This window comes from Choloepus didactylus (assembly GCF_015220235.1).
Source record: "Choloepus didactylus isolate mChoDid1 chromosome 26 unlocalized genomic scaffold, mChoDid1.pri SUPER_26_unloc2, whole genome shotgun sequence".
NCBI classification, from domain to species: Eukaryota; Metazoa; Chordata; class Mammalia; order Pilosa; family Megalonychidae; genus Choloepus; species Choloepus didactylus.
In genome coordinates, this window is record NW_023637615.1 from 2,333,777 (window position 1) to 2,355,861 (window position 22,085).

Below are 22,085 nucleotides of genomic sequence, written 5' to 3' on the forward strand. Positions count from 1 at the left end.
GAGTTAAAGCAAATACATTTGCAGGGAGTTAACCTGCCCATTACTATTTGGTCCACCTGGACTTTAATTAAATCTGTTTTTGAGCCCTTAAAATCTGATGATGATGAGGAGGGGGATGAGCTTGAAGATGATGTTCATCCTGATCTACTTTCTGATGATGATAAAGACAAGATTAAGAGTACTAAGGTCTTTTATTTTCACTCTAAAGCCCCCACAGCCCCTTGCTGGGAAGAATGGCCCCCACCTCCCCCCCCATCTCTTCCCATGCCTGGTGGCACTCTGCTCGTTAAGCCTGTTCACCTCTCTGGCATACAGCAAGGTCTTGCAGAGGCCAGGCACCATGGGGATTTAGATACTATGTGTTACCCTGTTGCTTTCCCAGTTACAGTAACTGAGGAGACACCTCCTGGCCAAGATGCTAATCATCCTAATGGGATATACAGTTTTTCTCATGAAGCCATCCCTTTTGAGATTATTAAAGAGTTGAAAAAATCTGTTCAAACTTATGGGCTGCACTCTCCTTTTACATTTGGCATTCTTCAGGGTTTGGCTGGAGGCTCTTGCTTAATTCCTATTGATTGGACAGCCTTAGCTCAGAGAGTCCTTAGTTCAGGGGAATACCTGCAGTTTAGGACCTGGTGGATGGAGCATGCAGAGATGCAAGCTGCAGATAATTGGCAAAATAATGTAAATTTATCTATTGATCAGATAACGGGAAATGGGGCTTATTCTACTATTGAAAATCAGTCTGTTTACAATGACCAGCCCATTCAGCAAATTCAGCATTGTTGTTTACAGGCCTGGGATAGAAATGAGGCCAAAGGGAAAGCTGCTTAGTCCTTTCAAAAGGTTTTACAAGGACCAAAGGGATCTTATTCAGATTTTATTGCATGGCTTCATGAGGCCATAAAATGCCAGGTAATTAACTTAGAGGCTGTGGATACAATCTTACAATTGCTGGCTTATGAGAATGCTAATAAAGACTGCCAGTGAGCTATTGCTCCTTTTAAAGGAAAAACTGACATCACTGGATATATTCATTTATGCCAAGATATTGGAAATGTGGGTTACAAAGCTGAAATGATGGCTCAAACTATGGCTAATTTGTGGGTTGGATCTTGATTCCTGGGAAAGTTCTTTTCCTGTGGAAAAATTGGTCACACCAGGAAGGAATGTAATCATTTTAAAAATAAGCCTTCTCAAAAGCAGCTTGGTATGTGTCCAAAATGTCAAAAGAGATGGCATTGGGCTAGCCAATGCCAGTCTGCCTTTCATAAAGATGGAACTTCCTTCTCAGGAAACAGCAATCGGGGCAAGCTCCTAGCCCCTAATTGAAAGGGAGCATTCCTGATCCAGCATCAGTATCTGCATGCAGTCCCTCCACCATCTCTCAGCCTTCCATCTTGGAACGTTCCCAGCCACTGCAGGGATTGCAGCAGTAGATCTTACTGCTAATACTGAGATATGTCTTCTCCCTGACAATTCTCCTGTTAAGGTTCCCACCAGATATTATGGGCCTTTACCTAGGAGGATGGTGGGTCTTTTGCTTGGACATAGTTCTTCTTAATCTTAAGGGTGTTTGTGTACATACTGGGGTTATTGACTCTGATTATACTGGAGAAATTAAAGTGGTTATGTCTTCCACAATTCCATGGACTGCTCATAAAGTTGAAAGGATTGCCCAGCTTCTGTTTTTGCCATATATCCCCATCATTTCCTCTTCAAAGCAACAGGGTAATGGGGTTTTTGGCAGCACTGGCAAAGCTGGAATTTTTATTACAGAGGCCCTTCAGGAGCTGTGCCCTATGTGCACGCTCACTATTCATGGACATAAATTCACTGGCCTTATAGACACAGGTGCAGACATCTCTATCATCAGCCAAAAGCATTGGCCATGGCATTGGCCATTGCAAGAGGTGCAAATTAGTGTTGTGGGCCTTGGTTCTCCACAAGGATTAATGCAAATTGTTAACATCTTTACTTGTCTTGACCCTGAGGGACAGAAAGCTACATTACAGCCATATGTAGCTGCTCTGCCTCTAAATCTTTGGGGAAGTGACTTGCTTGAACAATGGGGGGCAACTATGCATATCCCCCTCAATGGGGTATATAGTGATCAGAGTCAAATTATGATGGCAGACATGGGGCAAGTGTGTGGCCATGGGCTAGTTGTACATCTGCAAGGTGCTTCTTCACCTGCACAAATTGCTCCAAAATGCAATTGCTTTGGTTTAAGCTACAAACCTTTTTTGTAGCAGCCCCTGTTCATTTCCCTCCACAGCCTGTTCTGCTGGTATGGTCTACCACAAAACCAGTATGGGTAGAGCAGTTGCTGCTTACAAAAGAAAAATTGGAGGCTTTAAATGAACTTACTCAAGAGCAGTTAACATTGCAACATGTTGAGAAATCCTTCAGCCCTTGGAATTCTCCTGTGTTTCCTATAAAGAAAAAGTCAGGGAAATGGAGAATGCTAACTGATTTAAGAGGTGTTAATGCCGTCATTCAGCCTATGGGACCTTTACAGCCAGGACTCCCAAACCCCAGCATAATCCCTGAAAATTGAGCCTTAGTAGTTATTGATATTAGAGATTGCTTCTTCTCTATCCCTTTGATGGATCAAGATAAAAAAAAATTTGCATTCACTATTTTGTCTCTTAACAATAAAACTCCTTCCAAATGGTATCAGTGGAAAGTTTTGCCACAAGGCATGTTAAATAGCCCTATAATTTGTCAATATTATGTGGACCATGCTTTGCAGCCAGTCTATTCCAAATTTCCTAATGCTTATATAATCCACTATATGGATGATATCTTATGATCTGCACCTCAGGAAGCTGAAGTAAAAGATTTATTCACTGCTGTTCAAAAGTCTTTACAAAATGTATGTTTAAATGTTGCCACTAACAAGGTGCAATGCACTTTGTCAGTGCAGTATTTAGGTTCAAGCATTGACAGACTAATAATTTGTCCCCAAAAAGTACAGCTTCTTAGGGATGTTATTAACACTTTAAATGATTTATAAAAATTACTAGGGAATATTAATTGGCTTCACCCTAAAGTGGGTATAGCAAATTATGAACTTACAAACTTCTTTTCCTTACTCTGTGGAGATTCTAAATTAAATAGCCAAAGGTCTTTAACTTCCACTATGGAAAAGGAATTACAATTAATAGAAGCAAAAATTCAGCAAGCCCAAATGTCTCATGTTGATCCTCAGAAGCCATTTATTTTACTTATTTTCTCCACTCCACACTCCCCTACAGGGTTGCTTTTGCAAAACAATAAGCTTGTAGAGTGGTTGTTCTTGCCCAATTCTTCTGTAAAATCCATTTCCCCTTATCTAAATCTTCTAGCCTGGTTGCACAAGCTAGGAAATGTACAAAACAACTTCATGGTTTTTACCTTTGCTTAATTGTACTCCCAGTAACTGCAAAAGAACTCTCTGTAATTTTGCAACAGCATTTATCTTCGCAGATTGCCCTTGCTAATTATGTCAGTCAGCTAGACAATCATTACCCAAAAAATGACCTTTTTCAATTCATTCAATGCACTCAGTGGATTTTGCCTAAAATTACTTCTTGTGATCCATCTGTTAATGCTCCCATTGTTTTTACTGATGGGTCTTCTAAGGATTGCGCTGCTTACACTGATCCAAAGTCTAAACTCTTGCAGTTGCCTAATTTTACTGCTCAACAAGCCAAATTAGCCATGGTAATAGCTGTACTGGCTAATTTCCCAGAGGCCATTAATATTTTGTCTGACTCTGCTTATGTAGTACATGTAGCTTCTACTATCGAAACTGCTCAAATCAAGCAGCAGCTTTCTCTGGTGTTACTCCAATTATTTCAGAAATTACAAATGACAATTCACCAGCATGCTGCCCCATTTTACATTGCTCACATTCATTCACACACTTAATTGCCTGGTCCTCTCTCAGTGGGCAATGAAGCAGCTGACAAATTACTCCTACCCATTTTTACTAAAGTCCAGCATTTTCATTCTTTGACACATCTTAATGTGCATAGTCTTATGCATAATTTTCCTCTTACCAGAGCACAAGCTAAGGACATTGTTTCCTCCTGCCTTGGTTGTAAGCTCATCACTGCCCCAACTCTTCAGGAGGCTGGAGTTAACTCCTGCAGTCTTGCTCCTAATGACCTCTGGCAAATGGATGTTACCCACATCCCATCTTTTGGCCATTTAGCTGCATTTCATCTTAGTATTGATACCTTTTCTGGTTTTCTTTAGGCTACAGCACAAACTGGTGAAACATTCCACCATGTTCACTCTCACCTCTTTGCTTGTTTTGCTTCTATGGGCTTGCCTCTAAACCTAAAGCCTAACAATGGCCCTGCCTATGTTTCTGTAAAGTTTGCTACTTTTACTACTGCCTGGGGTATTTGCCACATGACAAGTATCCCTTATAATCCACAGGGACAAGAAATTGTTGAACATGCACATTGTCTTGAAAACAATGCTTTCAAGACAAAAAGGGGGAGATGATGGGACTCTTCATGAGCTCTTGTCGAGAGCCCTGTTTACTTTAAACTTCTTAAATTTTTATGAGAAGCTGGGAGGCACCACAGCAGAGTGACATTTCCCAGCAGAAAAAAAAAATGTTAAAGCATTCCTTTTACAAGGCACCCCCTATGTGGTGGAAAGATGTATTGACTAATGAGTGGACAATGTGTACATTGCTAACATGGGGATGAGGTTATGCTTGTGTTTCCTCAGGTGATGGACAGGCACCAATTTGGGTTCTGGCTCAATGACTCAAGCCATATCATGACTCTGGGGATGAAATGAAAATGGCTGTGGGACATCAAGCCACCAGTGATGCAGATGCAGGGGCTGACTCTGAAGACAACAGTGATAGGGCCAACACCCTGAACTAGAGAAGCTTGGCATCCCACCTGGGGACAGATTAAGAAATTATGTCAGGATGCTCAAAAACAAGCCCAATGAGACAAGCTGCCTATGACAGGTTCTAACCTGATGGCTGCAATGTTGGCTCTTATTGCTATTGCTGTGAATATATCTCTGGCATGTGCTCATTCTGGAAATTATACCTATTGGGCTTACATTCCTAACCCCCCATTGCTGCAACCTGTTGAGTGGGATCATCCCTCCCCCACAGTATACTTTAGCAATGGTACTTGGCTGCCTCCTCCAATTGATGAGAGACTTCCCCAGTTTCCTGAGGATTAAGGAAAAAATTATTCTCAATCATTGGCCTTCACACATTTACCTTTGTGTGTAGGTCAGGGTGAATGATGTTTACACTTAACCTGGCAGGCATGGTTGTCAGTCACACCCAAACAAAATAATATTTCAAAGTCATCCTTATTTTTAATATCTGGATATAGTTTTGCCTATAAGGAAAATATTACTATTACTGATCATGCTCCCCAATGGCCTATTTGTCACACACCATGATATTGGTTGCCAGAGATGCAAAGGGCATATTGGGATGATTGTAGAGCAACTAGTGGAGTGTTGGTGCAGAAGAGTTCCCATGGAATTGTAACTGACTGGTCCCCTAAGGGGTATGTGGTTCAGAATTGTACCAATGCAAATTTCTCTGATCACAAGAAGTTAAGATGGAAGGTCCATAACTATAACCATTCCATTAGTATTCAAACCCAGGCTAAATATCCTATTAATTGGGATGGCGTTGGCTGGTCCCCACCTAGACCTACTTTAAATAACTCCTACATTCAAGATACGCTTTGGAGGCTCCCCATTAGTTTACATAATATCTCCCAATGGGATGGGAATTATACAAATAAAACTATACTCTAAATTTTACAAAGATAAATACTTTTGGAATACAAGCCTGTGATAAAGATCCTTATGTGCTTTGGATAGGAAACCTAACCATTAATACTACTACTAAAGAAGTTAGTTGTATGAAAAATAGAAGCTGTTCATAATATACTTGCTTAAATAATACTATAGACTCTATTAACACCACTCTTGTTATTCTCAGATGATGAAAAGGTCTATGGCTCCCTGTTTCACAATACAGACCTTGGGAGTCATCACCTGATATGCATATGTTATTACAAATATTAGAGAAAGTATATAAAAGAACAAAAAGATTTCTTGGATTGTTAATTGCTTTTCTTGTAGGCTTAATAGCTATAGCAACAATAGCTGCTGTCACTGGGACAGCCTTACATCAATCAATTCAAGCTACAGAATTTGTCCAAGAGTGGTATAAGAATGCAAGCAAAGCTTGGGGTGAGCAGCTACAAATTGATAAAGAGACTAATGCTTGCCTTGTTGATTTAGAAAACACTGTTCTCCTTCTGGAAGAAGTGGAAAATTTGCAATATCAATTTAAATTAAAATGTGATTGGAATACATCAACATTTTGTGTCACTCCTCATGAATATAATCACACACTTTTTAATTGGGATAAAGTTAAGAAACATTTACTTGGACATTATAATAATCTTACACTAGACATTTTAAAATTGCAAGAAACTGGATGATATACAAAATGCAAATTTCAATATCCTTTCAGAATCAGAAACTATGTAAGGCATTGCTAATGCCCTTGAATGATTGAATCCTATTGTATGAGTTGAATCCTTAGGTGGTGGGTTCTTGGGAAGTCTATTTGTAATTTTACTAATTCTAATATGTCTTTGTTTAGTCCTCAGATGCACAAGAAAAACCCTCTCAGACCTAAAGCAGGAAGAAGCTGCTTGGTCCATCTTGTCAGCATTGAAGAGGCAAAAAGGGGGACATGTGGGAAACCAAGTCTTCCATGTGGCTTAAGACATATCTGGGGTGGTGGCTTGGAATGCTAAGCCACATGCCTGCATGGAATGCTGTGCAGGTACACCTCATAAAGATATGTGTCTTGGAACATGATGACAATATTTGCTACTGTCCTGTACCTAGATTTCTCCTTCTGATATGCAACAAGATGTAAACATTGACAATGCAAAAGGAAACAGCTTGCTCAGTTTTCTTCTTCATACAAAAATAAAAAGGGGGATATGTGGGAAAATAGGCTGAGCTGGGAATGCATCCTTGACTTCCCTAGCATCCGCATTGTTGATATAAGGAGCATGCAAGTCTTGGATGATCTGTCCTTGACTTCCCTGTTTTGCTAACTTCCCTATCTTCCTTTCTCCAGCCTGTTAGTAACTCCCCTATTTTCTTTGAGAAATTGAAGCTAATAAATATGCTGTGGAGCAAGCAGAGGGGCTCTTTTCCTACAAAGCTCTGAATCTGCTGCTCCCATAACTTTACATTTTGTGTCCATGTTTCATTCCTTTGCCACCCTGTCAGCTATATCTATATGCATGAGTTACTCTGTGCTCCTTGTCTGAGATTTCTTGGTTCCAGAATTCAATTTCTATGGTTATGAATTTGAAGAATTTTTTTCTCTAATTTGTTCCTTCTCTCCCTCTAGTATAGACTAGCAGTGGTTCCATCTATACAGATCTTACAAAAAATTTGTTGGCTTGGAATGCAGCATTACAGTCAAAACTGTCAGATAATAGGACTGTCCACAAATCCTTTCTGAATAACTCCTTCTCCAATCCTGACTTGCACTGAAGTGGCTGCCTGGTTCCATGTTTCATTAAATCTCATGTTGGGCTGTAGTCTTTGTGGTTTCACTTTCTGGAAGCCCAGAATTTTTTACCATAAACTTTTGCTTTCTTTGAACCCAAGAATTCATTTCTCAGCTTATCTCTTTCCTCTCATATTTTGCTGTAAGCTGCCATGGGAAACCAGGCTACATCATCCACATGTAGTTTGGAGACCTCCTCAGCTAAATATATGAGCTCACTGATTTCAAATTCTGCCTTCCATCCAACACAAGTACTCAATTTTGCCAAAGTCTTTGTCATTTTAAAACAGGGATCACCTTTCTGTATACTGCAAGAACAAATTCAACATTTCTGACTAAGGCCTCATCAAAAGTATCTTTAGAGTCTATATTTCTACCAGCAGTCTCTTCAAAGCAACCAAGGTTGTTTCTATAAAGCTCCCCCAAATTATTCCAGTATCTTCTCCTTATTCATTTTAAAAGCCATTCTAACATGTTTGGTATTTGCAATGTAAGCAGCACTCCACTTCTCTGGTACCAAAATCTGTTCTGCTTTGTTTAAATCTGCCATTATGCCAATTATCAGAAATGAGTTGGCTTTTATAGAGGGTTTGTTAGTTACAAATTTATAGTTCTAAGACCATAAATGTGTCCAAACAAAGGCATTAACAAGAGGGTACCTTCACTGATGAATGACTTAGTGTCTGGATCAAGTGTGTCAGCTAGGAAGGCATGTGGCTAGCATCTGCTGCTCCTTTGCTCCTGGGTTGTGTTTCAAAATGTCTTTCTCTGAAACATCTTTCAGTTGCTCTTAAGGCATTTTGTCCTCTCTTAGTTCCTCTGGAGCAAACTCTGGGATAACATCAAATCTGAGCATCTGCAAACATCACAAAAGAAAGAATGGGGAAAAAATTGAAAAAATTGAAATGGACCTCAGGGATAAATTAGATAATATAAAACATCCAAATGTAAGACTCATTGGTGTTCCAGAAGGGGAAGAAAAGGGTAAACATCTAGGAAGAGTACTCAAAGAAATTGTTGGGGAAAACTTCCCAAATCTTCTAAACACCATAAATACACAAATCATAAATGTCCAGTAAACTCCAAAAAGAATAAATCCAAATAAACCCACTCCAAGTCATTTTCCAATCACACTGTCAAATACAGAAGAGAAGGAGCAAGTTCTGAAAGCAGCAAGAGAAAAGTAATTCACCACATACAAAGGAAACAGCATAAGACTAAGTAGTGACTACTCAGCAGCCACCATGGAGGTGAGAAGGCTGTGGCATGACATATTTAAAATTCTGAGTGAGAAAAGTTTCCAACCAAGAATACTTTTTCCAGCAAAGCTGTCCTTCAAATTTGAGGGAGAGCTTAAATTTTTCACAGACAAACACATTCTGAGAGAATTTGCTGACAAGAGACCTGCCCTACTCCAGATACTAAAGAGAGCCCTACAGACAGAGAAACAAAGAAAGCAGAGTGAGACGTGGAGAAAGGTTCAGTACTAAAGAGATTCAGTATGGGCACATTAAAGGATATTAATAGAGAGAGGGAAAAATATATATGACAAACATAAACAAAAGGATAAGATGGCTGATTCAAGAAATGCCTTCATGGTTATAACATTGACTGTAAATGGATTAAACTCCCCAATTAAAGGTGTAGATTCCCAGAATGGATCAAAAAAAGAAACCATCAATATGTTGCATACAAGAGACTCATTTTAGACACAGGGACACAAAGAAATTGAAAGTGAAAGGATGGAAAAAAATATTTCATGCAAGCTACAGCCAAAAGAAAGTACATGTAGCAATATTAATCTCTGATAAAATAGACTTTAAATGAAGAGATGTTATGAGAGACAAGGAAGGCCACTACATACTAATAAAAGGGGAAATTCAACAAGAAGAAATAACAATCATAAACGTTTACACACCCAATCAAGGTGCCACAAAATACATGAGAGAAACACTGGCAAAACTAAAGGAAGCAATTGATGTTTACACAGTAATTCTGGGAGACTTCAACATATCACTCTCTCCTATAGATAGATAAAACAGACAGAAGACCAGTAAGGAAATTGAAAACTTAAACAATCTGATTAATGAATTGTATTTAACAGACATATACAGAACATTACATCCCAAATCACCAGGATACACATTCTTCTCTAGTGCTCATGGAACTTTCTCCAGAACAGATCATATGCTGGGACAAAAAACAAGGTTCAATAAATTTCAAAAGATTGAAATTATTCAAAGCACATTCTCTGACCACAATGGAATACAATTAGAAGTCAATAACCATCAGAGATGTAGAAAATTCACAAATACCTGGAGACTAAGAAACACACTCCTAAACAATCAGTGGGTTAAAGAAGAAATAGCAACAGAAATTGCTCAATATATAGGGACAAATGAAAATGAGAATATGATATACCAAAATCTATGGGATGCAGCAAAAGCAGTACTTAGGGGGAATTTATAGCACTAAACACATATAGTAAAAAGGAAGAAAGGGCCAAAATCAAAGAGCTAATGGATCAACGGAAGAAGCTAGAAAATGAGCAGCAAAACAATCCTAAACCAAGTAGAAGAAAATAAATAACAAGGAATAAAGTAGAAATAAATGACATAGAGAATAAAAAAAAACAATAGAGAGGATAAATAACACCAAAAGTTGGTTCTTTGAGAAGATCAACAAGATTGACAAGCCCCTAGCTAGACTGACAAAATCAAAAAGAGAGAACACCCATATAAACAAAATAATGAATGAGAAAGGTGAAATTACGGCAGACCCCAAAGAAATTAAAAAAATTATGAGGATACTACGAACAACTGTATGCCAACAAACTGGATAATGTAGAGGAAATGGACAATTTCCTGGAAACATATGAACAACCTATACTGACCAGAGAAGAAACAGAAGACCTCAACCAACCAATCACAAGCAAAGAGATCCAATCATTCATCAAAAAGCTTCCCACAAATAAATGCGCAGGGCCAGAAGGCTTCACAGGGGAATTCTACCAAACTTTCCAAAAAGGACTGACACCAATCTTACTTAAACTCTTTCAAAACATTGAAGAAAATGGAACACTACCTAAATCATTTTATGAAGCTAACATCAATCCAATACCAAAAGCAGGCAAAGATGCCACAAAAAAAGGAAAACTACTGGCCAATCTAGCTAATGAATATAGATGCAAAAATCCTCAACAAAATACTTGCAAATTGAATCCAAAGACACATTAAAAAAATCATACACCATGACCAAGTGGGGTTCATTCCAGGCATGCAAGGGTGGTTCTACATAAGAAAATCAATGTATTACAACACATTAACAAATCAAATGGGAAAAATCAAATGATCATCTCAATAGATGCTGAAAAACATTTGACAAAATCCAAGATCCCTTTTTCATAAAAACACTTCAAAAGGTAGGAATTGAAGGAAACTTCCTCAATATGATAAAGAGCATATATGAAAAACTCACAGCCAACATAGTACTCAATGCAGAGAGACTGAAAGCCTTCCCTCTAAGATCAGGAACAAGACAAGGATGCCCACTGTCACCACTGTTACTCAACATTGTGTTAGAAGTGCTAGCCAGGGCAATCTGGCAAGACAAAGAAATAATAGGAATCCAAATTGGAAGGAAAGAAATAAAACTGTCATTTGCAGATGATATGATCTTGTATCTGGAAAACTCCAAGTAATTGATGATTCAGCTACTAGAGCTAATAAACAAATTTAGCAAAGTAGCAGGATACAAGATTAATGCACATAAGTCAGTAATGTTTTATATGCTAGAAATGAACAAACTGAAGATACCCTCAATAAAAAGATACCATTTTCAATAGCAACTAAAAAATATCAAGTACTTAGTAATAAACTTAGCCAAAGATATAAAAGACCTATAGAAAGAAAACTACATAACTCTACTAAAAGAAATAGAAGGGGATGTTAAAAGGTGGAAAATATTCCATGTTCATGGATAGAAAGGCTAAATGTCATTAAGATGTCAATTCTATCCAAACTCATCTACAGATTCAATGCAATCCCAATCAAAATTCCAATAACCGACTTTGCAGACTTGGAAAAGCTAGTTATCAAATTTATTTGGAAAGGGAAGATGCCTTGAATTGCTAAAGACACTCTAAAAAAGTATAATGAATTGGGAGGACTTACACTCCCTGACTTTGAAGCTTATTATAAAGCCACATTTGTCAAAACAGCATGGTACTGGCACAAAGATAGACATATTGATCAATGGAATTGAATTGAGAATTCAGAGATAAACCCCCAGATCTATGGCTGACTGATCTTTGATAAGGCCCCCAAAGTCACTGAACTGGGTCATAAAGTCTTTTTCAACAAATGGGGCTGGGAGAGTTGAATATCCATATCCAAAAGAATGAAAGAGGACCCCTACCTCACACCCTACACAAAAATTAACTCAAAATGGACCAAAGATCTCAATATAAATGAAAGTACCATAAAACTCCTAGAAGATAATATCAGAAAACATCTTCAAGATCTTGTGTTAGGCAGCCACTTCCTAGACTTTCTCCCAAAGCACAAGGAACAAAAGAAAAAATAGATAAATGGGAACTCCTCAAGCTTAGAAGTTTCTGTGCCTCAGAGGATTTTCTCAAAAAGGTAAAGAGGTAGCCAACTCAATGGGAAAAATTTTTGGAAACCATGTATCTGGCAAAAGACTGATATCTTGAATATATAAAGAAATCCTACAACTTAATGATGATAGTTCAGACAGCCCAATTATAAAATGGGCAAAAGTTATGAAAAGAGAGTTCTCTGAAGAGGAAATACAAATGACTAAGAAACATGAAAAAAATGTTCATCTTCACTAGCTATTACAGAGATGCAAATTAAGACCACAATGAGATACCATCTCACACCAATTAGAATGGCTGCCATTAAACAAACAGGAAACTACAAATGCTGGAGGGGATATAGAGAAATTGGAACCCTTATTCATTGTTTATGGGACTGTATAATGGTTCAACCACACTGGAAGTCAGTCTGGCAGTTCCTTAGAAAACTAGATGTAGCGTTACCGTTAGATCCAGCAATTGCACTTCTCAGTATATACCCAGAAGATTGGAAAGCAGAGATATAAACAGATATCTGCATGCCAGTGTTCATAGAACATTATTCACAATTCCATGAGATGGAAACAACCCAAATGTCCTTCAACAGATGCGTGGAGAAATGAAATGTGGTACATACACACTATGGAATACTACACGACAGTAAGAAGGAACGATGTCGTGAAACTTATGACAACATGGAGGAACCTTGAAGACATAATGCTGAGCAAAATAAGCCAGGCACAAAAAGACAAATATTATATGCTATCACTAATGTGAACTTTGAAAAATTTAAAACAAATGGTTTATAATGTAGAATGTAGGGGAACTAGCAATAGAGAGGGATTAAGGTAGAGGTAATGATAATCCAATAAGAACAGATAAGCTATGTGGGTAAATTTAACATTCTGGGAATGCCCAGGAATCACTGTGGTCTGTTAATTTCTGATGGGTATAATAGGAACAAGTTCACAGAAATGTTGCTATATTAGGTTACTTTCTTGGAGTAGAGTAGGAACATGTTGGAAGTAAAGTAGTTATCTTAGTTTAGTTGTCTTTCTCTTACTCCCTTGTTTTGGTCTCTTTGAAATGTTCTTTTATTGTATGTTTTTTAAATTTTTAATTTTTTTTATTTTTCATACAGTTGATTTAAAAAGAAAAAAAAAGTTAAAAAAAAACAAGGAAAAAATATGCAGAGCCCCCTTGAGGAGCTGATGGAGAATGCAGGGGTATTGGCCTACCCCACTGTGATTCTTGCTAACATGCCCACAGACATAGGGGACCAGTGGTTTGATGGGTTGAGCTCTCTACCACAGGATTTGCCCTTGGGAAGACTGTTGCTGCAAAGGAGAGGCTTGGCCTCCCTGTAATTGTGCCTAAAAGCCTCCTCCTGAATACCTCTTTGTTGCTCAGATGTGACCATCTCTCTCTAGCTAAGCCAACTTGGCAGGTGAAATCCCAGCCCTCCCCCCTATAAGGAATCAGACACCCAGGGGAGTGAATCTCCATGGCAATGTGGAATATGACTCCCAGAGAGGAATGTAGACCCGGCATCATGGGATGGAGAACATTTTCTTGACCAGAAGGGGGATGTGAATGGAAATGAAATAAACTTCAGTGGCAGAGAGATTCCAAAATGAGCTGAGTGGTCACTCTGGTAGGCACTTTTATGCATAATATAGACAACCCTTTTTAGGTTCTAAAGAATTGGGGTAGCTGGTGGATACCTGAAACTAACAAACTATAACCCAGAACCCTTGAATCTTGAAGACAATTGTATAAAAATGTAGCTTATGAGGGGTGACAATGGGATTGAGAAAGCCATAAGGACCACACTCCCCTTTGTCTAGTTTATGGATGGATGAGTAGAAAAATAGGGGAAGTAAACAAACAGACAAAGGCACCCAGTGTTATTTTTTACTTTAATTGCTCTTTTTCACTTTAATTATTATTCTTGTTATTTTTGTGTGTGTGGTAATGAAGGTGTCAGAGATTGATTTTGATGATGAATGTACAACTATGTAATGGTACTGCGAACAACTGAATGTACAATTTGTTTTGTATGACTGTGTGGTAAGTGAATATATCTCAATAAAATGAATACAAAAAATTATTTCTTAAAGAAAATTTTGGTGACTGAGAAATTGTAAAAATGGGTAAAGGGTAGTATTACAAATGAAAATGAAACCTCTATTTTTTATAAGCAAGTCAGCTTTGTTCCTCTTCACTCTGCAATCTCACTATTGACAATATATGGGAGGGAGAGCATGTCACTTTCTTTCAAACAACTAATTTTCAAATACAAAATATAATATGTGGGTACAGGCTTCAGGTTTTAAAACAAAATATTTACTATTAATTGACACATATACATGTAAAAAAACACATATGTCTAGATGGTAGCTGTTGGACCTTGCATTGTGGAGAACACATGTACTCTGAAAATTGTCATGAGCTGTTACCATGGTTATCAGATGATGCACATATGGCTCATGGTTCTGTCACTCTGTGCAGAGAGACTCAAAGTTGGTATCAGGTAGGGAAGCTCAGCTTCAGTCCAGAGATGGGAAATCTCAATTGTTGCTCAAAATGTATGCTCATATTGACTTGCTTAATTAATTCAGTCCCCTCAAATGCACTGATATGTTTTTAAAATTGTTTCTCGGCTTTTTTTAATTTCACTTCTACAATTTGTAACAGCTTTAAATGTGTTTATAGTTTTATTTTACTCCTTGCTTTTATTTTGTTTTTACTACCAAGCTGGTTGCTATTAAAATTAATCTCCATTTAGAAAAATCTAGTTTTTCTTATGATTTCCTACACCCTCACTGCCTCCACATTATTCATTCAGGAGAATATGGTAATATCTCTTTTACTGTTCTGTATTCATTAAGGACATCACAAATTATCAATTTCAGGAATTTGGAGTGAATCTATATAGATTGAGATGAGTAGGAAGTCATTTCACCCAATGAAGCATTCCTATTTCTATTTTATCATGCTTTCCTGCTACTTTTCAAGTGGAAATGTGTATAAAGTTGGATGCCTGTTTCTTCCATTTTTATAACCAGTTTTCCAAAACAGCTTCAGTATGTGTATGTCTAATTTATGTGCCAATGTACATATTTCCTTTCATACTTGGTGGTTACCCCAAATCCCCATTTTACAGATATAACCAAGTATACTTTCAGCCAACCCATTCATCTCCCCAAAGATGAGCAAGGAAAGAAGAGAGTAACTTTTTGCCTGTTATCCAATTAGAGTCCATCCTTCAATAAATAGCTGTAGAAAGAAAAATAGGTCAGTGAAATCTTAGGGACTGATAAATAACCAAATACACTGACAGTTACACCCACAGGAAACTATGTAATGTACATAGATGAGAAGGATAATAAAAGTCATGAAATGGATGGACCAGAAACACCTGAATTCATGACTATTAACCAACAACATCCATTAACAGTGGCCTTTCATTCTATCAAGTCATTGAAATTCACAAGCAACAGCAACAGTTTACTGATGGTTATTCTATATCCTCTCAGCTCCCACAGGAGACCCATTAGAGGACATTCCTCATGACAAGACAGATGAAGAGGACCCATAAATCATCAAGGTAAGGTTGTGTTTTTGTTTGAAATAAATGTATTGATTTCCTGGTTTATTTTTTAATCAGATTCATGAAGATTATCATGCAGATTATCACACAGATTATAGAATGTAGGGACTTTCTACTTGTCAGGGTGTGGGTGGAATCTCTGACCAAACATCAACTGTTCCAGAAGGTCCTTCAATCTTGGTAGCATCAGATATTTTGTGACTTTTGAAAATAATTTTGTGATTGCCTGCCAAAGTGGTCTTGACAGAAAAATCTTCTCAGAAAGCATGTGCCTTTTCTGCAGGTGCTTTTTTCTCTTGTTTTTGTGTTCTTTGACTCTACTATGTTTTCACATTTGGTATGCTAGAGCAAATAAGAGAGCAAAAAACCTATGCAATGAGTGTACAACATGATCTGATCCTCACAGTATTTTTTTCCTTCATTGCAGGTGACTTCAAGAACAAGAGGAAAAGGTGTGTATTCTGGATTCACTCACTGGTTAAGGAAAGAAACCTAGATGAGTATGGTGAGGCTTCCTTGCTAGCTTTAGTGTGGAGAGCCACAGTGATTCCCAATTCCATGTGGCAGTGAGAATGTGTTGTGTGGTGAGAAAAACTGATTTCCAGGTTAAGAACTATATTCCTGTTTCTATAGTCCCTGGTAGGATCTAAGTTCTCCTTGGGTGGTGTGCAGTAGCATGAATTGCATTTTGGAAGGGTCAATTGGTAAGTCATTTAGCTCTGATTGTGAATGCGTGTATTTATATGCAGTGTGCTGTGTGTATTTACCCTTGATATACGTCCTATTTACCACAGGACAATTGCCAGTGTCAGCAATGCCAAGAAAATGCCATCTGAGCACAGCACAGTTTACATATAATTGCTAATTCCATCCCTGTAGTCATATGAGGTGGGTTTGTTTACTCTACACATGACTCAGAATAATGAAGAAATAGAGATAAATATCCCTAATCTCATGTGTTCCCTGTGGAAGAGAAAAAGTATGTACCTAATCATGTGAGCCCAGTGTTGATACTCTGAACACCTGACTTGCACTTAAAACCCAGCCATAGGAATATTAGACATGTATAATGGATGTGTAGCATCTGTGCATGTGCCTGAAATATCCCAACCCCATCATGTTCCAAAATACTGCCCATCCTTAGAAGGTGTGCCAGTTTGAATGTATGTCTTCCAGAAAAAACCATATTCTTTGATACAATCTTGTGGGGCAGATGTTTTAGTGCTGATTAGATTGGAATCCTTTGAGTGCTTCCATGGAGATATGACCCACCCAACTATAGGTGATATCTCTGATGAGATAATTTCCATGCAGGCATGGCTGCACCCATTCAGCATGGGCCCTGATTACTGGAGCACTATATAAGCTCAGACAGAAGGAGTGAGCTTGCTTCAGCCAAGAGTGACACTTTGAAGAATGCACAGAATCTACAGATGAGAGATATTTTGAAGGTAGCCATTGGAAGAAGACTTTTGCTCCAGAGAAGCTAAGAGAGAAGAAATGCTCCAAGAGCAATTGAGAGTGATATTTTGAAGAGGAGCTGTGGCCTAGAGAGGAATGTCCTGGGAGAAAGCCATCTTGAAATTGGAACTTGGAGCAGATGCCAACCACATGCCTTCCCAGCTAACAGAGGTATTCCAGATGCCATTGGCCATCCTCCACTGAAGGTACCCATTTGTTGATGACTTACCTTGGACACTTCATGGCCTTAAGACTGTAACTGTGTAACCAAATAAATCCCCTGTATAAAAGCTGATCCATTTCTGGTGTTTTGCATTTCAGCAGCATTAGCAAACTAGTACTGATTTTGGTACTATAGAATTGGGGTGCTGGTGAGTTTGCAAATGCCAAACATGTTAAACAGCTTTTTAAATGGATAAGGGGAAGATTCTGGAAGAATTGTGAGGAACTTGATAGAAAAGGCCTAAACTGCTTTGAAGTGACTGTGGAAATATGAATTCTAAAGATAATCTTGATGAGGTCTTGAGGAGAAATGATGAATGTGTTGTGAACTGGAAGAAAGTTTATCCTTGTTTTAAAGTGACAGAGATTTGGCAAAATTGTGTCCTGGTGTTGGATGGAAGGCAGAATTTGACAGCAACAACCTGGAATATTTAGGTGATATTTCCAAGCCTGGCTTCTACTCACAGCTTACAGTAAAATGTGACAGAAAAGAGATAAATTTAGAACTGAACTCTTGGATTCAAAGAAACCAGAAACTGGTTTGAAAAACTCCAGGCTTCCAAGGGGCAGATCCCTGAAGCTACAGCCCAACATGAGGATTTAACCAAACATGGAACCCAGCCACCATTTCAGTACAAGCCAAGATTGGAGATGGAGTTATCCAAAAAGGATTTGTGGAAAGTTCTATTGTCTAATGGCTTTCACCCCTGTGTGCTTCATGCCAAGCAAACAGAAATTTTGTGAGAACTTTATAGATGGAGCCACTGCCAGTATGAACTGGAGAGGACAGACAAGGAACAAATTGAAGGAAAAATTTCTTCAGAGACAGAGCCATGGAATTTGAGGTCTTGAGTCAAGAGGTCTCTGGCTGGGAGAGCAGAGTAGCCCACATGCATGGAAAGGATGAGTTTGCCCCAAAAGTCAAGGGTGAGCCATCCCCCTCAATGCTCCAGAAGAGTTTTGCCACCTCAGTCCCCAAAGAGAGTGAGCACATTTCCAGGGAAATGGGAAGAGCCTGGCCACCACCCCACTATTCTGAAGGGGTTGAGCATGTGTCCCAGAGATGGAAGTGTATCCAAGAGCTGCCCCAGTGTTTGAGGTGGGTGGGGATGAGATGGTTGTCTCCCACTGTGTGGATATTTTGGAGCACTCACCCAAGCATTTGGAGAGGAGAGGGCCACCACAAAGGCCCTTAGGAAGGGTTAGACTCCTGCCCTCTAGAGTCCCAAGGATGCAACCTAGTTATTTTAATGACTCTCGGGTTTTAAACCTAATGGAGTTTGTCCTGTGGCTATTAGAAGCTGTTTTGGTTCTGTGAACCCTGTTTTCCCTACTGTTTCTCCTTCTGGCAATGGGAATGTTTATCCTAGGAATGTCCCTCTTTGTATATTGGAAGCACATAACTTGTTCTAAGTTCACAGATCCACAGCTAAAGGAGAATTATGCCTTAGGACCGACCATGCCTATAATTGGTTTTGATGGGATCTTGTACTTAACTATTGTTACTGAAATGACTGAAGTTTTTGTCATATTGTGATGGATTAATGTATTTTGTATTTTGAAAGAATGTTTTTCTGGGGTCCAGGGAGTGGAATGAGCCAGTTAGAATGTATCATGTCCCCAAGAAAAAGCCATATTCTTTGATGCAATCTTTTGGGGCAGAAGTTTTAGTGCTGATTAGATTGGAATCCTTTGAGTGTTTCCATGGAGATATGACCCACCCAACTATAGGTGATATCTCTGAAGAGACAATTTCCATGCAGGCATGGCCCCACCCATTCAGCATGGGCCTTGATTACTGGAGCACTATATAAGCTCAGACAGAAGGATCATGCTTCCTACAGCCAAGAGGGGCAGTTTGAAGAACACAAAGAAGCTAGAGATGAGAGACATTTTGAAGGTGGCCATTGAAAGCAGACTCTTGCTCCAGAGAAGCTAAGAGAGGACAAATGCCCCAAGAGCAATTGAGAGTGATATTTTGAAGAGGATCTGTGGCTTAGAGAGGAATGTCCTGGGAGAAAGCCATTTTGAAACCAGAACTTGGAGCAAATGCCAGCCATGTGCCTTCCCATCTAACAGAAGTTTTCTGGATGCCATTGGCCATCCTCCATTGAAGGTACCCATTTGTTGATGACTTATCTTGGACACTTTATGGCCTTAGGACTGTAAATGTGTAACCAAGTAAACTCCCTTTATAAAAGCCAATCCATTTCTGGTGTTTTGCATTCCAACAGCATTAGCAAATTAGAACAGAAGGTAACCCTAGTTGTCACATCACCCAGGACACCTGTCAGTCCATCTTACTGCCATTTTCACAAGCTTTTTTGAGCCACAGACCTCAGAGTTCAGAGTCACCAATTTGGACAGTGACATCAAAATCTGATAGAGAAAATCTGATAGATTACCTGGCCAATATCTGATAAGAATTGGGGAAAATCTTTTATGTATTTAACTCCGTTATTACCATGGGCCCTAGAAATACACCCATCTTGCAAGCTACACACATTACAGAGAGTGACAAATAAGAACTCAAAATCCATCTTGGGCTTTGGTCTGCACCACCCCTTTGAAACAATCTTGTACATCTGTGCTTAATTCATGGTGGCTCTCCTTAAGGAGTTCTCCCACTGTGGGCTGGTTAGTGTGAGCAAAGAGAGCTGGCTCTTTTCCTGAAAACACATACATGGACCAGAAAATGAAGACTGGAAGGAAAATATGTGATCAAATTGTGGTTATATTTAAATAGTAGGATTGCAATATTTTCAAATTTTCAATACTTGACTACATTTATAACAACAAATTATGTTTAAATTCAACAGACCATTTTGTCTAGATTTCAATCAGATCACTCAAAAGAGTACAAAATCTCATAAAATAGATGACAATTGCAGAAGCAGCATATGTGGATCTATGAAGGATGAAATGGTTTTGGAAGCTGTTAAGAAAGCAGGGGCACTTAGGCTGGCTTTCAAAAATGGGGAGGAGGAATGAAGACCATCTTTGTATCATAGTGGATATTTTAGTATGAACCAATTCGTGGATTGACTATTTCAAGATGGTTTAGGTTGCCTTGGTGGGAAAGCTAATGAATCAGTTTCTCATTTCTCTCTTAATCCCCTCTTTTGTCTCTCCATTTCTTTATTGTTATCAAATTATCAATTACAGTCCACTTTTTTCTTTGTGTGTTTCATTGAAAAAAATGTAAATTTTTTTTACATATTCATAATAACACACAGTAGACTTCAGGGATCATGGTGCTGACAACACCTTGATTTTGGACTTCTCATCTCTCTAACTGTGAGAGAATAAGTTTCTGTTCTTTTAAGCCACCCAATTCATGACAATTTATTATGTCAACTATTGGAAACTAATACAAATTTTGGTACTGGGAAATGGGGTGCTGCTGTTACAAATAAAAGGAGAGATATCATGTAGGCCTTCCCACTGAAATCTAGGCTCAACCAACAGACATAGTTGAAACTAAACTAGATGCTTCAAACTTCTGTCTGTCAAGCCAACTATGACCAGTGAATCTTTTCTTTGAGACCCCAAACATCAAAAATTAGAAATGACCATCCCCACTTGCCCTCCTTTGATTACTAGCCCCATGAAACAAGCACAAATTTAAATGGTTGTTTTATGCCACTAATTTGGAAATATGGTATTTTTTTTTAATACTAATAGAAAAAGAATAACACACTTGTAGAAAATTGAAAATATACACAAGAACGTACATTGAAATCTGACTAACCTTCCTTCCCTGTTCTGCAGTCCTCCACTTCCTGCCTTTCAAGTAATAACTCCTATGTTTTTGCATATCCTTCCATATGTAGTAGCTGAACATTCACATTTGACACTGCACCATCACTTTTCCAAGGGCTTTATCTTTATTTACTCATCTGGTCTCTGTTTAAGTGACTACACAGAGAAGACAGCAGGGTCATATTCTGTTTCATTCCAAATGTTCTGAAAAAATGGGAAGTGTGTACAGTGGTTACAACACAGTCTTTAGAATGCTGTTCCTCCAAATGGATGGCTATATTTTCCTTAACATGTTTCCTAATCTTTTTCAGTTCTCATCCAAATGACATTCAGGAGTATTAATTTATTTTCTACTTTTTTTTCTTATTTTTCTTATTTTTTTCAATCTATTTTTTTCTTAGTTTTTCTGTCAAGTTGGTGGAATTTAGCATATTAGTATATTTCCTTTCAACTTACAAACTTTCTCAAACATGCCCCCAACTTAAGTAAGCACTTGAGATAATAAGTTACCATTTATTATAACTCAACAACAACCTAACTGATTTATTAGGTGAAAAAAATCTGTGGTGAAACAGTGATGGACATTTGTACTGTAGAATTCCTTGCCATGAAGTCACTGTGTTAGCTTTCTAGGGCTGCAATAAAAAGTGCTAGTATCTTGGAGCTAAAAAAGTAAACAAAAACAGATATTTATTCTCTATTTATTAGAATACAGAATAAATATTTATTCTGTATTTAAAAGTCTGCAACCAGGTTGTCACAGGGCCGTGTTCTCTGCAAAATCTCTAGGGGAAGAGTTCTCCTCTCCCTTTCCCTAGCTTCTGGTGGAGGAGGAGCAA

General features: G+C 38.4%; 1 pseudogene; it reads left to right on the top strand.

Annotated features, from left to right (window-relative positions):
* The first annotated feature begins 18,374 nt into the window (after positions 1-18,374).
* The window catches only part of LOC119525773, a 123,019-nt pseudogene continuing 119,308 nt past the window's right edge, over positions 18,375-22,085 (top strand).